The 17,085-nt window shown below is 34.3% G+C and overlaps 1 protein-coding gene across 1 annotated transcript in view; it reads left to right on the forward strand.

Annotated features, from left to right (window-relative positions):
* hs2st1b (heparan sulfate 2-O-sulfotransferase 1b) overlaps positions 1–17,085 on the forward strand; it is a 131,693-nt gene that overhangs the window by 6,810 nt on the left and 107,798 nt on the right. The window lies entirely within an intron of this gene.

Below are 17,085 nucleotides of genomic sequence, written 5' to 3' on the forward strand. Positions count from 1 at the left end.
TAAGTTACAAGCATCACTGTCAAGCTATAAATCTGCTGTTCATCTGCTGCCAACAGGCCTCTTTTTGGCTTTTTTTCCCTCTTCTTCTTATGCCATAGATTACACAACATCAGTTTATTCTCATTCCACCACCAGCTGTGCAGCTCACAAAGAGAAATATGCAGAAGGCTGTGCGCAGTGTGACAGGAATAGCTCCGCTTTACAGAGCCATGTTGGTGTCGTAAAATTGTCCTAATGTTGTCCTATTGGCAAAGAGATGAAAGAGCAAAGGACTGCGTTTGTGAAATCAATTTGATGTCAGTGATATGCAGCAATAATCTCTGGGATGTGCTGTGCTAACGCTTCTGCAGATTGCTAGGAATACATTGAGAGGCATGAAATAAGATGGTGTATGTTCTATGTATGCAGTAAACTGATCAAAAGTGACGGGGAAGGTATTTGTAATCTTTTTATAATCGTCATATACTGAGATTTTTATTTAAAATAAATACTGCTTTTTTGATCTTTCTATTTAAAAATGTTAAGCAGACAATTGTTTGCAACTTGAGCAGCATATAGAATAAGAACATCATGAAGAATTGCTACACTGTAAACTACATTTTCTTTGTATTTTCTACAGTATTGAAGCGTTTTTTTTTGGTCAAATAAAGATTTTAAAGATTAGGGATGTAACGATTCGCCATGAGCCAGTTGACAATCTGTTAAAATACATAACAATTTAAACCGGTAGAATATTTGAACGAATCGCGATACGTCTTTTGACCAGAGTGGCCGCAAACTCGCTTTACATGCACATCAGCGGCGAGCAAGTGGTGGGGCTGCAGAGTAAAATGACAGTGTTGAAGTGCGCCAGACAAACTGTGTGCAAACACTGCAAAACATTTACTTATAATAATCAACGAATATGATGAACATAAACAGTCAGCACAGTGAAAAACTACTGTCACAGATGTCTATTCGCAAAAAAAAAAAAATAATAATAATTAATAAGCCATAGTGCAATGACCGGATGATTTGCAGCTCCGCTTTCTCTGTTGAGTGCTATGGAGATCACATGGTACATCAGTGTTTTCATAGCAAAAGTGTGAAGATGTTTTTCAGACTGAAAAAGAAAGTTGTTCTGTTACAGAAGCAGGTATTAGATTTTTTTTACCCTCTCCTTTTCAAATTAGTTTATGCATATTTTAATAATTCGCTTATTATTGAATATTAAAACTGTTCAAGATTATCTTGTGTGTATCACACTGATACTTATACTAATTAATTATACAAGTAATATTAATTATTCACCTTCATAATCATATTCAACTCCTCTCTCTATTCTACTATATAATTTGTAATTTTATAATCAGTTTTTTTCTGCCAGTGGCTAGTCCCCTGGATCAGAGGGCCTATTGACCACCTCTGTACATACTGCTCTCTGGTTTAGGAAAGGCATACCTCTCCACACCAGCCATCCCATTCTCCAGTGAAAGAGTTTTTCTTGAAGTTGAAATATTGTTAGTTTACAGACAAGCTACTCAAAAGATCGCAGACAATTTAGTTAATTCTGAAATATGATAATATTTTTATATATAAAATAATATTATATTATAAAGATCATTCTGCAATTTGACAATTTTACTCAACTCTCTTCATAATAGGGCTGCATGATACTGGGAAAATAGGCGTTACGCAATATTATTGTTGAGTGTTGCGATAATGATTTTTATTTTTTACAATATGACTAACCTGAAAAAAAAAAAACGATGTTATGGGTAATTAAAAAAAAAAAAAACATTTATTTATGTAATGATCGTACTAAACTAAGCAGGTGGTAGATATTTCTTTTCTGAGATAATTAAATAAAGAAACACTTAGGGCCCTATCATACACTCGGCGCAATGCGGCACAAGGCGCAATTGTTGTTTGCTAGTTTCAGCTTGCCGCAAGAGTCGTTTTGACATTTTGCGCTACGCTGTTTAAATAGCAAATGCATTTGCACTCATATGTGTTCATAGGCGTTCTGGTCTAAAAAAGGAGGCGTGTTGAGGCGCATTGATGGAGCGTTACTATTTTGAGGAACCTAAATAGACTATTCAATAGACCAGATCAAATCAGGTCTATAGTCCAGCGCAGAGCGCGTTAGTTGTGCGCCTCTCTGACACATTGCTTTATAAACACTGGGTGTACATCAATACGCAAATATCTTTACAAATGAAAAAGAATTAAAATATTAAGGATATATATAGGATATAAAAAGGATATATATAGGATATAAATATAAAGGATTAAAATATTACAAAAAATATTATTTTCTAGCCTACATACATATAAAAACCATACTTTCATACCTTCTTCATCTCTGGGGGCTTTTACAGTTTATTCATAACAATTTGCTTTTGTATAATGTTGGTATTATTATTAGCAGTATTATTTATTATATGCATATTTATATTTGTTTTAATAAAAACAAGCTTAGATTTGTCCTATATTATTGTTCATTTATTAGTTTGCTGGAAATTAGAACTGAATTTAAAAATAGTTTTGAAACAAATCCTTGCGCTTAACAAACAAAATTAATTATGTATAGACTAATAGATGTCTGTGCGTACAACACGTTTCCCTATCCACAAGAGAGAAAGTAAAAAATGAGAAGGCTCATCTCTCATTCTCGTGCTGCAGATGCTCTTTTTAACTGTTTTTTTTGCTAGTGAAGCACTACAAAGTCCGCCATGTAAATAGGGAGTGGGAGATGAGACTCTGATTGGTTTATTTCAACCTGATCTCACAAGGAAACGCAAGTATGTTACGTTTTGTCAATTTAGTGGCTAATTCATATGAATTCGCACCTAACCCCAACCGTCATTGGGAAATGAACAAATTGTACTTAATTGTACGAATTAGATCGTACGAATTCATACGAATTAGCCACTTTATCAAAAAGTTAAGAATTGCTGTGAAATTGCGTTGTTTATTCTCAAAACACACCTATTACTCATTAAGAGAATAAGCTCAACCCTTGTAAGTGGATTTTTCCGTCCTTAAAATAGCAAAAGTGGATTCTGACATGCCCTTAATGCTTTGCGTCCTGAGCTTTGCACTTTGCACATGGATCGTCAAAATAGAGCCCTTAGACTTTAATTGTAACACCACGAATAACTGAAAACTTGGGTGGATATTCTGATTCTTATTGACTGTTGTCACTTTTCTCTTTTGTCTCCCAGCATTAATACTTATTTTCCACTCTAGGAGCACCTACTGGAGAGGTGTGGTGGCTGAACTATCATAGTTTGATACATCGGTTGGGAAAAGAACGATGTAGTGACGAGTTTTTCCCAAAACCCATAGTTTCTCTGTTGCAGATCCATCATTTGAACCACGTTATAACGTAAAACGCCCATAATGATGCTCTAAACAGTTCTCTTTAGAGAAGAACCCTATAAGTTCTTTGTGCAAATTATATTGTTTTACACGGACACGCATTTAAAATAAAATCCAATATTAGTTTTGCTAAAAACATGCACTCGTTTTCCATATTAACTGAAATATATGTAAGCGGCACATATAGGGCATATATGTTTCCTTTACAAATATTATTGAGAACATTACATATTCTATTTTAAAACATAAAATCACTTACAAAAGTTAACACGTATTCTAATATCATATATAAATCATATAAATAAATAATGAGGCTATTTATTGAAAAATGAAATTTTATATTTTTTATTTATTATGTAATGAAAAAAATCCTACTTATTATTATCATTATTATCATTATTATTATTATGATTATGATTATGATTATTATTATTATTATTATTATTAAGATATTGTTTGTTTATTTATTTTTTTTTTTTAAAAGTTTACTTTTACAATTTGACACATGCAAACCACTGCAGAAATGTTCTAACCTACAGACACATGTCATATACAGTACAGATGCTTAATAAATAACCCACTATAAATTAAAAGCATTAACGTATGCTATGTTTTTTGTTAAGTCACCTATAGCTTTTGTCATGAGGCTGTGTTCAAAATGACATCAATGTTTTCAAAGTGCACTGCGAAGGGAGCACAATTGTAAACATGAAGATTGCTAAAACTGAACTGTAAAAATACTTTGAAAGCAAATTACACCTAAGAGAGATGACTATAATGCTCTTTTATTTTTAATCATTCCAAGTTTAAATGTTAGAATGTTCTAAATGAATAGGGCATAGGGGAATAACTGGGAATAGAACACAGCCAGGAACAAAGTTTCTAACTACAGCTCCAGAGGTGTAGTTGCAAGTGCACAAGTTTGCGACGCAGTTTGCGAATGTTTGTTTGAACGATGTATTTGGGAAACGGCAAATCAATGAACTATGTTTGTAACGACGGAACTTCCGACTTTAGTTGGCTAATGATGGTTTTGTGAAACGCACCACTGATTGGTCAGATTTGGATAAATAACCACACAAATGCTCAGGACAATACATTAATTTATTGCACTTCTCTATGATATGGATATTGCAAGTGCTATTATTGATAACGATAATTTCTCCATATATTGTGCAGCCACACTTAATAACTTTTAGTTAAATGTCTGAAATAATTCCTCTGTGAGATGATTCTGTACTCATCATGTGATCATTAGTTGATTTGAATATTTAAAAGCTGTTAAATTATCTGTTTGAGGATCTTTCTTTGAGTAGTTTTTGCAGTTTCCACACGAGAGCTTTACTACTGATCACAGAATCGTGCTTCCCTAAAAAGATGTGCATGACAAATTGCAGCCTTTGGAAAAATTTTGCTATAATTTTGATTCATCGTGCAGCGCTAGTAGCTGCACAAAGATTTATGCATTGTTGTGTGGTGTGGTATTACTGTCAGATCCAATATAGCCTGCACAGCATCACCTTCAATCTTTCTTAAAATCCAGCCTCAAATTGTGCCTTTTTGGTAAACTAACTCAAGGGGTCATAGGGGTCTCTTTCAGCAATGTTGGAAGTTAAAAGTTAACAGGACATAGAGATTGGCCCTCCCATTAACAGATGATTCATTCCCATGTCAGTCATTGAAATCTGTTTTAGAGCTGGGAAGCAAACTTGCAGTCCAAGGGTGAGTGATGGCAGTGTCCTCCTAATGGGAGACTTTGCTCTGATGACTTTTAAATGGAGTGATTTATTCTGTTTGTCATCACTTGCAGCACCTCTATGCTTTCCTAGTATTCACGTCTTGCTCTGAAAATTGAAAGTGGCTTCTGTGTTGTCTGACTAAATGCAGAACAAGTCAAACTGATGACCTTGCAATATATATTTTTGTCTGTCTTGCTTTTGTCATGTATACAGACTCTTTGAGGCCAAGCAATTTTTTTCCTTATTGTTTAAGAAGTTTGCTTTGTTGTGATTTCATTGGAAATTATGCACCAGTTGTATTGACTTGCTGATTTATGTGTTTATGATGTCGTTATTATCTGTAATAAATTAGAATTTTGCTGTTATGTTTCATATAAGCACTGAAGTTTATGTAAACCTGCAAGTTGTTTATGGTTAATATCAAGCTTTAAAGGGGACCTATTTTGTCCCTTTTTACGAGATCTAAAATGTGTCCCTGATATCCCTAGAGTGTATATGTGAAGATTTAGCTCAAAATGACACACAAATAATTTTAATAACTCTTTGAAACTGTCCCTTTTAGCGTATAATTCAAATTGTGCCATTTGGGTGACTGTCGCTTAAATTTAAGTGGGATTGTGTTCTTTTCAAAAAGGGCAGAGCTACAAATGCCTGTGTGTCACTTAAGTGTCAGATTCAAATCAGGACTAATGGCCTGTTTCCACTAAGTGGTAGGGTATGGTTCAGTAATGTTCTTATGTAGGGACGCACTGAAACCATTTTTTTTTTGGGTCCGATCCCGATACCAAAATTATGAGTATTGTCTGATACAGATCCGATCCGGATAATTTTTTTTTTATATTAGGCTAAATAATTTTCTGTCCATATTGCACCCGTCAGTTTCAATTTAATTAATTTAATCAACTACTTTGACCACAATGAGCCAGGCTTTACAAACTATTTTCAGCACTGAAAGTATTCCCCTCGGAAGAATAAACTCAGTTGGAAGGTTGAGAGAACAGAAACTTATTGTGAGAATAATTTTACGGAGTGGCGCATATTGCCTCTGCGCAGCCCGTGCATGAAAGAAGTGCTTGATCACTGAGAGACGCGCAGCCCTCCAGTATCTGCGGATACCAAATCGAGCAGCACAAAGGGAAGAAATCAATGCGTTGAGGATCTGCTCAATGTATTATTGAGCCTTTTCTAATTTAAAATTTCAGGTAGGCCTTCTTTTTGTGTGATGAGCAGTCAGTAACCCTCTTTATGCCAGTGTTGTGAATGCGAGCTGCTGATCTAACAGACACATCGCAACATGATTTAGAAACAGCAATGAACTCCTTGTTGCAGGTCGAAATCAACCCATTTAATGCAAAACTAAATGCGTTTCTCCACTGATTATTTAAACTAATAGGAACAAATAGTCTTGGAGAAAGTTTTTCGTATTGTCAAACAAACAAGAGATGCAGTTTGAACTGTGAATGAATGGAGAATGATTGACAAGCGCAGCGGCGGGAAGCGCTGAACTGGGTATAAATTTAACCACTTGAATATTCATCTGTGCTTCACATTAAACTGTAAAATGGTTTAGAACATTTGGGATATAGTAGGCCCACATTACAACTTTATGGTGCCTTATAACAGGCTACCTTCATGGCTTTTTTGGCTAATAAATTACACACTATATAATGCACGCGCAAGATCGAATTTGGGTTGATACAAGCTGGCCGATTCCTGATCCAGCAAAAATATCCGGTATCGAACTGATATCCGATCCAAGTATCGGGATAGTTGCATCCCTACTTTTATGGCCGTTTCCACTTTCAAAAGGTACCAAAAAACGAACCGTACCGTACCACTTTTTGGGTACCCTTTACAAAGGGTAACCTAGCATGACAAAAGTGTACCAAAAGGTGGAGCGAGACGCACCGCTAAACGCTATTGGTTTACAGAGAAGCGTCACTAGAGTGTGCACAAACCAGAAGAATAAAAACAATGGAAGCAACATTTTTAAATACACAGCTGAGACATTACATCGTAATACTGTATACCAGGGCTGGGCGATATGGGCAAAATATCATATCCTGGTGTTTTTAGGAGGAATGACGGTATACGATACGATACGGTATATCCAGTAGTTTCCCATAAATGGTTACTGGAGAGTTAAAGCTTTTATTAAAACTTTATTAAACTTTTTTTTTTGAGCAAAATATAATTCAAACACAGAGGTTTCCCTCCCTGTTTACAAATAAACAGCTGCAAAAAAATAACTTAAAACTGTTGCAAAACCTTTCCAATTATAAACAAAATTTTTGATAAATACATTACAGGTTTTTTGTCCTGCTTAACACTATACACAGCTCTACTGATAGAATATTAAATACAATAAAATATTGTAGGATAGAAAATAACCACATTGAATGTAAATATGAAACAGTATTTTATTCCACAGTTACAGTGTTGTTATAAGTAATTCTGTATACCACAGTTGTGTGATTTACAAACAACAATTTAATCTGCTGTATATGTTTTTTAGTTACACATTTGCATGTATCTATTGTGCACAATTATTAAACGATGCACATATCGAAGATATCTAAAGATTAATCTTTCACTACATGTTAAAAATCCTACATTTTTTCTTTTGTTTTGTCTAAACTTGTTTTACTAAATATTAAATAAGGAGATGAAAACGAATAGACTATAGATATGAGAAGTAATGAAATTGTTTCAGAGTACTGTGATGAAATGCTGGTTAAGCATATAAATGTAAACAGCCATTATAACAGACCAGAACGCAGAGCTAAATGTGTTATAATGTAAATGTATAAAAGAGACCGTCGTGTAATAAATACTGAACTAATAATCAGTGATTATGAGGTGGTTTCACTTTCGAAATACGGTATAAATTCGTCCCATTTTGCCGTTTTTAATTCTTTTGAACACATTCAGGTGCAGCTTGTCAATTTGACGAGGCGACTATGTTGATTCTTGCTGTCAATTGCGGAAAAAATGATCGTTAAAAGGTTTCTGATAAACCGCTGTAACAGCTGCAGGCGCTGTGTGATGCGCGTGCACGCGAGGGGAGTCAGATTTCGAAACTGCATGTTTCTCCAGGTCGCGTCAGTGATGGGTCGTTCTTGAATGATTCGTTCATTTTGAACAAATCTTTTGTAAGACTCATGGAGTAAATCATTCATTTGTGCAAGTGGAGCTCGTGCACTACCTTGGAGTGGTCTGTTTTGCGCAGAATGCGCACGTGTGGCCTCAAACCATATCAATATGAACAATATTGGATAATACCGCATTGCGTTGGTAAATCACATCGATATATCCCCAGAACCCAATATATAGCCAGCGGTACTGTATACATATAATAATGAGCCACGATCGACCCAAACTCAAACAAACCTTGTTGTCATTTTGATGAACAGCTAAGAACAAAATCTGTCATGTCCTGTGATTGTTTTATGAGGCCATCTAAAAGCGCGAGTGGTTTCACTTTCTCCAGAGACCTCGTGTGTGGGTCTGTATTTGAAATAACAGACTTATTGAGCTGATGACAATAATGTGCGTGTGATTACTGAAGTGCTTCTAACATCTGGTCCTTTCAGAAACGGACAAATGTGAGAGTGATGCTCGAATAAACAAAAGAGAAGCTGGAAAAAAACAAAAGTGCAAATGATTCTTTCAGCAACCTAAAACATGAACAAACTGCCATGTTTAACTGTTATCATCACTTTTTGTACTATTATGAACTCGGAATGACGGAATTACTTTCTAACAAAGGTACATGGTAGTTTTGCTATACTTTCAGAATACTGGTGACTGCAACTGTATTTTGAAAAAGGGTTGTCCATACAGTATTGTCATATTTTATGTTATTCTTGCTTAATATTTGTAAAAACATTAGAAGAGAGTGCCTTGTGTGGCCTTTGTAGTAAATGCATATAGATATATCACTGCCTATATTAAATGTAATGATTTCTGATATGGGCTGGACGCTATTGGGATAAATTTAATATTGAGATATTTTGTTTTTTTGCGATTTTTAAATATTTGGATCAGGGCTCCGAACCGGTTCAAAGAACGGAAACGAAAACGAATGACATTTTGCAGGAACAGAAACGAAAGCGCAAAAAAATATTAACTTAAATGGTTCTGAGCAGAAACATTTACAGGTAAACGGTTAATAACGTTATTTTATTTTTCTTATTATTTTATGAATTTGGGAGACAAAAAGTATTCATTTTAATCATGTGTACAAATGCAATGGTGACGCATACAACTTGTAATGCCCGTGAAGCGAACGTCATAAGTGAGAGTCGTTTCTGATGTCACGAGCTTGTCTTAAAGGTTACCGAGAATCTGTCTCTTTCATGTACAAAGGTATGTTTCAGTTATTGTTATTAAAACTTGTATTTATTTAAAGTGAATTTTTAATTGTTGATTGTTTTTAGATCGGATATGCAATATGATCTGCAATATGATCAAAATGAAATTAGGTAAGCGCTCATTTTATATAAACTATAAATGTTTGGCAGTGATACGTATTCAGGCCTAAATGTCAGTATATAAAAAGATAATATAGCTTGAAACACTTTAATATTTTAGAGAAAGTAATAAAGTTTGCACTACCAATGTTTGGTCTTATTAACCTGCTACCAATAATTAAACATCATGTAGCCTACTTTTTGATTACTTGACCTGCAGTTTAACGGCAAAAAGCACTAAATAATTTAAATATTTATAAACTACACTAATTAAACTAAACTATATATTATGCTAAATAACTAAAATAGGCTATATAGGCCTAATCTTATTCTCTGATTAAAACAAAAGTGATTTAGCAATGCTGCACCACTGACAAGCCAATGGCAAAGAAGCAAAGCAACCATAAAAATCGCAGAAACCGCAGTGAGCACTTTTTCCGAAGTTATGCCTTTCTTTTTTTAAATTTAATTACTGTATTTAATGTGAAATAAATCAATAATGAATAGGCCCATAAGTGTATCCCTGTGTCTGTGTGTGTGTGTTTGTGTGCGCACGTGCGTGCGTGCGTGCGTGCGTGCGTGCGTAGGTAGACGCCACATAAACATCAAGTTGCGAAACAAATACAGCGTTGCTTGCAATAAACTCACATTCAGTCAGTCGAAGTAAATGTCTCATTGCCTAGGATATCGATCAAATAAATCAAGCTCTAGCCACTAATAAAATAATAGGCTATTTTATTATTGTAAGATTTTAGACGACGGGTTAGTAATTATATTATAGATGGTTAATTATATTCAAGTCAATGAAATAATAACTTTAATAAATAAAATATGTTCGTAAGAATGTGGTGGGCCAGTGAAAAGCAGCTGTAGTGTATACTGTTTAATAATCAATTTAAATTATGTCATAAATAAATAAAAAATCTTTTTTCAGATTTAATATGAGTCTTTTGTGTCTCCAGAATGTGTCTTTTAAAGTTTTAAGATACAGATGTGTCTGTAAAGATTTTTTTATTATACCTTTTATAAGATTCTATTTTATACATTTTTGCACCAGGAGGCTGTTTTGTTGTACTGCACCTTTAAGGCTAGTCCTCCCCGCCTACGTTTCTGCGTGCCTTAATCTCCTCCCTTGGCTGCGTCAAACAACAAACAGACGTAAAGGACGCAGAGTGTTTGTGAGAAATATTACAGTAAGAACTTTACCAATAGGTATTTGATGCATTTGTTGTGTTGAGTCAACTTAACGATGAGTCGCACTCAATGTCGTTATAAAGTTCACACACACACACACACACTCACACTCACACACACTCAGACAGACAGACAGACAGACAGACAGACAGACAGACAGAGCGCGCGTTTAGCTTTGCACTCTTTTTGCACACATATGTGACAGGAAACAGGTTAATCTCCACTACTGTATGGATATCTGTTATGTTAATGTACAAAATAAACCTGATTTAATGTCCACAAACTGAGATTGAAGCATCTTCTCTCATAATTGTTCTGACACGTGGCTGTGCTGATGAAGTAAAGCTGAAGTGAATCACTGTAATTCATTACACACGTGCACTGTTTTAAAACATTTTTAACTTGTACAACTCACTCTTCTTGATCACATTTGATGATGATTGATGATCCTAGCAAACTGAACAGACCTTTTATTCCCGGTTCCCACATGTCTACACATATGTCTGTCCAAACAGCTTGAAAAGTCGATTTTTTTTTTGCCATAGGTGCCCTTTAATTCCTGCCCTCTCATGGTACGCACAGTGCATACAGCCGTACGGCTGCAGGCACCACTGATCTGTAGGATATCTGTAAAAACTCAATCAGAGCTAATGCTATGTAGTAGTGTTGCCTAAACGGCTATTAAATTTCTAATAAAATTAAAACCAAAATACAACTCATTGCATTTTGCGTTTTATAAAAATATATGGAAACGAAATAAAATCAAAAGATGGCTAGTTTGTAATTTGTTTTAATATTAATAAAAAAAAAACATACTTAGACTATTTAAGCTTAACGGCTATACGCTGCCAATAGGCCAATAATAAATATTATTTTACTTTGTACTGGATTATAATGTATTTACAATAAAAACTAAATATAGCATGTCTCACTGTCATTTAAAACAAGTAATTCATAACACATCAGAACTGTAGACCTGCAGTGTGTAAACTGTACACAGGGGTTGTTGGTCAATAGCCTACAGCACATAATTGAACTAATATCTTAGAGGGAGATTATATTAGCCTAATTTGAGAGATTTAAAAAATAAAGACACTTTAAAAAAAGGAACAACACTTGCCGCTCGATATAAAAAAAAAACAACAACACTTGCCGCTTGAAACCAAGGAGTGGGGCTGTGTGTGTAGCGCCTTTAAGCAGCTTGTCAACCAACTGCTGCTGGTGATCCAGAGCACGCGCAAGTACGCAAAGGCGGTATAAATAGAAGCAAAATCAAGTTCATATTGTAAATATTTCTTTAACGATATTTATCGAAAATTCATTTAATTTTACACCTCGAATAGAATTTTTTGTTGCACCATTAAGATATCAGGGCACTCTAGAGCCCTGCAATACTTTGTAAAATAACGTTCTTAACCATTTTTTTTTTCTAGAAAACCGTTTTCGGAATATTTTGTTTAATAAGGAACGCAAAAACAGAAACGAAAAAAATATTAATTCTGCTCTGAGTGAACCGATTGAGTGAATCGATTCATTTTTAAGCCCTGTTGCGGATAATTATTACATTGTATTAATTTTAAATAATACAAGATAATTGAATAGCACTATTTGATGGTTTTCTGGGGAGTCTAACAGTATTCGGGTATAGATTTGAATGATTTGCAATGCAAAAAAATGCTTTTCTTTGTTTTGTCTCATTTCTCCAAATATTTAAAAAAAAAATCTTAGATCAATTAAAACTTTAGTTTTGTTTTAAAATTGAGATGAAATAAGCCAAAATTATTTTATTATTATTATTTTTTTTGTAAAACAAGCACAATTATTTGCCAGTGGGGTAAGTAAATAATCTTGTTTTCTCTTTGAAATGTAGATATTTGGACTAAAAACAAAGACAAAAATTCTAAGCAAAACTTTTTGCATAAATTCTAGAAATCCAGTGATTAAATACAATTCTGTAGCTCCTGGCCAACTATAATGCAGACTTAACATTGCATTTTTTTTTGCACATTATAGATGCTGATACGACATATTGTGCAGCCCTACTTTCTGATGAACACTTCTTTGATTCCAGTAATGAGAAGTAAAGGTTGTTGATTGCACTGTACATGTATACATTAAACGTTTTTTGTACATCAGCCTGTTGCAAGCTCATTTTCCTTTTGGTGTAAGTAGTCTATTTCTTTTTTTTTTTAAATCTTTTTAAATTTTTTTTTTTAATTCTTAGTTTTAAAATCTTAGAGCCTTAAGGTACTTGAAAGTTCATGATTTCCAATTACCCACAATTGCAGGATCTCTACAACAATCTTGATGTAAGTTTTGCCGATGTTTCAAGGCTCAGGAAACCTGTTATATGCAGCTTTTCAGCTATTGCTTACAGGCATCGTCCAGGAAATATAATACATACAGGGGTCAACTCCATTTCCCAGAGATTATCCTGCAACCCGCTGGCACTCCATTGCCATGGGAACTGCTAAATTGGTTTAGAAGTTACCTCCATGTTTTTTTCCCCCCACCTGCACACAAGCAATTACGTTTCTGTAAATGCCTACCTGAACCTAACACCTATAATGAAACTGAGATCCTGCCAGTAAGAGAGTGTATATGTCTGTCACGTAATTTTTTCTTTTTCGTTTAGGCAACAGTTTTCCTTAGTAGGGATGTCGTTTGTTTTTTTACAGTCACCATGGTGGTGAAATGACCCACTACGCCCAAACACAAAAACATGACCTCCTTAATGTTTTGTTTTTTATGAAGTCATATTTGAAGCTTTTAAAATTTCTGTCTTAATGTCATTAAAGTCACATAATTGCAAGGTAGAGGATCCTTAATGGCGCACAGCAAAGGGCTTTAGCAAGGTTTAACCAAACATTCTAAATGTTGCAGAGGTCGTTAATTAGTATGTCATGTACGCACTTTCCTTAACTGGTAAGGACAGTTTCTTGGCTCATTGGCATTGCACATTGGAACACTGTTGGTGACATTATAATTTCCTGCTTGCTTTAGCCTGCTACTGGTATTCATGAAAAACAAAAGGACTTTTACAGAAATATATTTTTATAATGTCTTAAAGTGTTAGTTCACCCAAATAAGAAAATGTGCTTCATTTTTAATCGCCCTCAAGAGTTTTCTTCTGTTAAACACAATATATATGTGTAAATACAGTTGAAATTAGAATTATTAGCCCCCCTGTATTATTAGCCCTCCTGTTTATTTTTGAGATATTTTTTTTTCAACACATTTCTAAACATAATAGTTTTATTAACTCATTTCTAATAACTGATTTATTTTATCTTTGCCATGATGACAGTAAATAATATTTTACTAGATATTTTTCAAGACACTCAAAAAAATAAATAGCTTAAAGGTGCTAATAATTTTGACCTTTTTAAATGGTTTTAAAAAAAAAAATTAAAACTGCTTTTATTCTAGACAATGTAAAATAAAGAATACTTTCTCTAGAAGAAAACATATTATCAGACATACTGTGAAATGTTCCTTGCTCTGTTAAACATCATTTGGGAAATATTTGAAAAGAAAAAAAATCCAAAGTGGGGCTAATAATTCTGACTTCAACTGTATATCTTAAAGAAAGCTGGAAACCTGTAACCAGTGTTGGGGAAAGTTACTTTTGAAAGTAGTGCATTACAATATTGAGTTACTCCCCCCCAAAAAAATATCTTACTTTTTTATTGAAAGTATAATGCGTTATATTACTTTTGAGTTACTTTTGCATTACTTTTCCTTACCTGCCTGAGGATTGATCTCTTTCAGAACATGTTTATAGAAAAGCTCTGTATTTAACAACAACCCGTAGAACCTACTGTACACCTTTATTTTCCTTAAATAAATGTTGGAGACGTTTTGAGAAGTTTCTGAGCCCAGAGCTATACATTCTGTAAATACAGATTAATGAAAGCATGTAAAGAAATTGTAGCAATTGTGTGTTTACTGCTTTTGAACGTTTTGTGCTCATTTCACTGTTCATTTGAGCTAAAGCCTAAGAAAGGCTAATGAAATAATTTATTTTAAGGATTGTAATATTGTAATGCTTTAAAATGTTTAATAACAAAATACAGTAAGACGATAAAAACATCCCCAAATCAAAATAAATCTTTGAGCTTTTTACATTGAATAATTTCTTCATGTGGCCTTAACAAATGTGTAAATTTTTTCCCAAAAGAGAAAAAATTGTACTATATTACAAAACAGAAGTGGCCAGTAGACAGTGGATGCATCTCCTCAACAATAAAAGCAATAACCTCTTTTTTATAGTTTAGTGGAATTAATTGTTTTACCTGGAGAATGTGAACTGATGTCAATCATTTGTTGTTTAGCTGGAGGTGGGGTGCAAGTGTAGTGCTTTGCATCCAGTTTTTTTTTTTTTTTTTAATATAATTTTACAAATAGATTTACACATAATCAACACTTAACAACAATCCACTTCTTTTCTTTGAGTTCAAAACGTCAAGAATCCATAACAAAAATGTAAGTCTCCGACCTGCCATTGGTTCTGTTTCTGACTGTCTGTAGTGGTGACGGGCGATTCGCGAATGAATCGTTTGTTTTAACCGGATCTTCAAAGTGAATCGGTCGAACCAGTTCATTCAATTTAATGGAGTGGTCATGAAACGGTTAGCGTCTTCAGTACTAACACACCAGATACCCCCTCTGACTCGAAATAAACCAATATCCCGAGTTATTCAGTTGCTAGAACAGTACAGCGACTCATGTGCTGTGAAAAAAGAAACTAATGAAGATGAATGTGAGACGACTGTCTGTTCCCTCGCAGCACGCTCTCTCATTGAGTGTGTGATTCAACCTAAGGTCAATTTAATTCCCCAATATGTTTTGTAAAAGCCAATTAAGTAAGGTAAAAAGTAACTTGTGTTAAATTTTTTAAAAAGTAACTCAAATAGTATTACTTATTTTTAAAAGTAATGCGTTATATTACTCGTTGCTTTGGAAAAGTAATATTATTGCGTAACGTTTAACTTATAACGTTACCCCCAACACTGCCTGTAACTGTTGACTTCAATGGTATTTGTTTTTCCTACTATGGAAGTCAATGGTTACAGGTTTACAGCTGTCTAAAGAATGTTTTTTTTGTGTTCAACAGAAGAAAGAAAGATAAACTGGTTTGAAACAATGTGGAGAAGTAGTAAATAGTGACAATTTTCATTTTGGGGAGAACCAGTCATTTAAAGTACATTATAGAAATACTTTGATTGTTTCACATTTCTGCAAAATTTTAGCTATTAATCAGTTATAAATATGTGCTAGATTGTTTTGTGCCTCTCTTGATATGTGTGTTTATGCCTTGTCATATACTGTAGCATTTATATTGCTATTCTCTGATGATTTGAATAGTTCTTTCATCCTCACTTGTAAGTCTATTTGGATAAAAAGAAATGAAAATATAGGTCACATGCACCTCAGTATTTTCTTTTTATAATTAAAGGAAAACAAAATCCCAAACTGCGTAGCTCTGTGTGAAGAAGTATTTGCCTCCTAAACCTAATAACTTGTTGGGCCACCCTTAACAGCCACAACTGCAATCAAGTGTTTAAATTACTCATCTTGGCGGAATAGTTGTATTGGAATGTTTGAATTGGAGAGTTTTCGAGCATCAACCGCTTTTTAAAGGTTATTAACACATCATCTCAATTGGATGTAGGTCAAGACTTTGACTAGGCCATTACAATGTTTTCTTTTTGTTTTCCTTCGGCCATTCAGAAGTGGACTTTCTGATGTGCTTTTGAATCATTTTCCTGTTGCAGAACCCAAGCTTGAGGTCACTAACAGACGGCTGGACATTCTTCTTCAGGATATGTTGGTACACAGCAGAATTCAAGTTCCATTTATCACAGCAAGTCTTCCAGGTCCTGAAGCAGCAAAACGGCCATCACACTACCATCACCACATTTTACTTTTGTTATGGTTTTTTTTTCTGAAATGCTATGTTATTTTTATGCCACACATGACAAACACCTTTCAAAAAAATCAACTTTTGTCTTGTCAGTCCACAAGATGTTTTCTGGCAATACTGAGACATACCTTTTATGTTCCTTTTGCTCAGCGGTGGTTTTTCTTATGGTGGAGTTATGAACACATATTCATAACTGAGGCCTGCAGTTCTGTGGATGTTGTTGCACTTTTGATGTTGGTCAGCTGGCCTCAAAGGTTCTCCACAGTTGCATGCATTTGCCATTTATAGATAATGGCTCTCACTGTGGTTTGCTGCAGTCCCAAAGCTTTAGGAATGGCTTTATAACCTTTTTATAACCGCCTGACAGACTTCAAACATCTGTTGGGTAAAC

The sequence above is a fragment of the Danio aesculapii genome, chromosome 6 (assembly GCF_903798145.1).
Source record: "Danio aesculapii chromosome 6, fDanAes4.1, whole genome shotgun sequence".
NCBI lineage: Eukaryota > Metazoa > Chordata > Actinopteri > Cypriniformes > Danionidae > Danio > Danio aesculapii.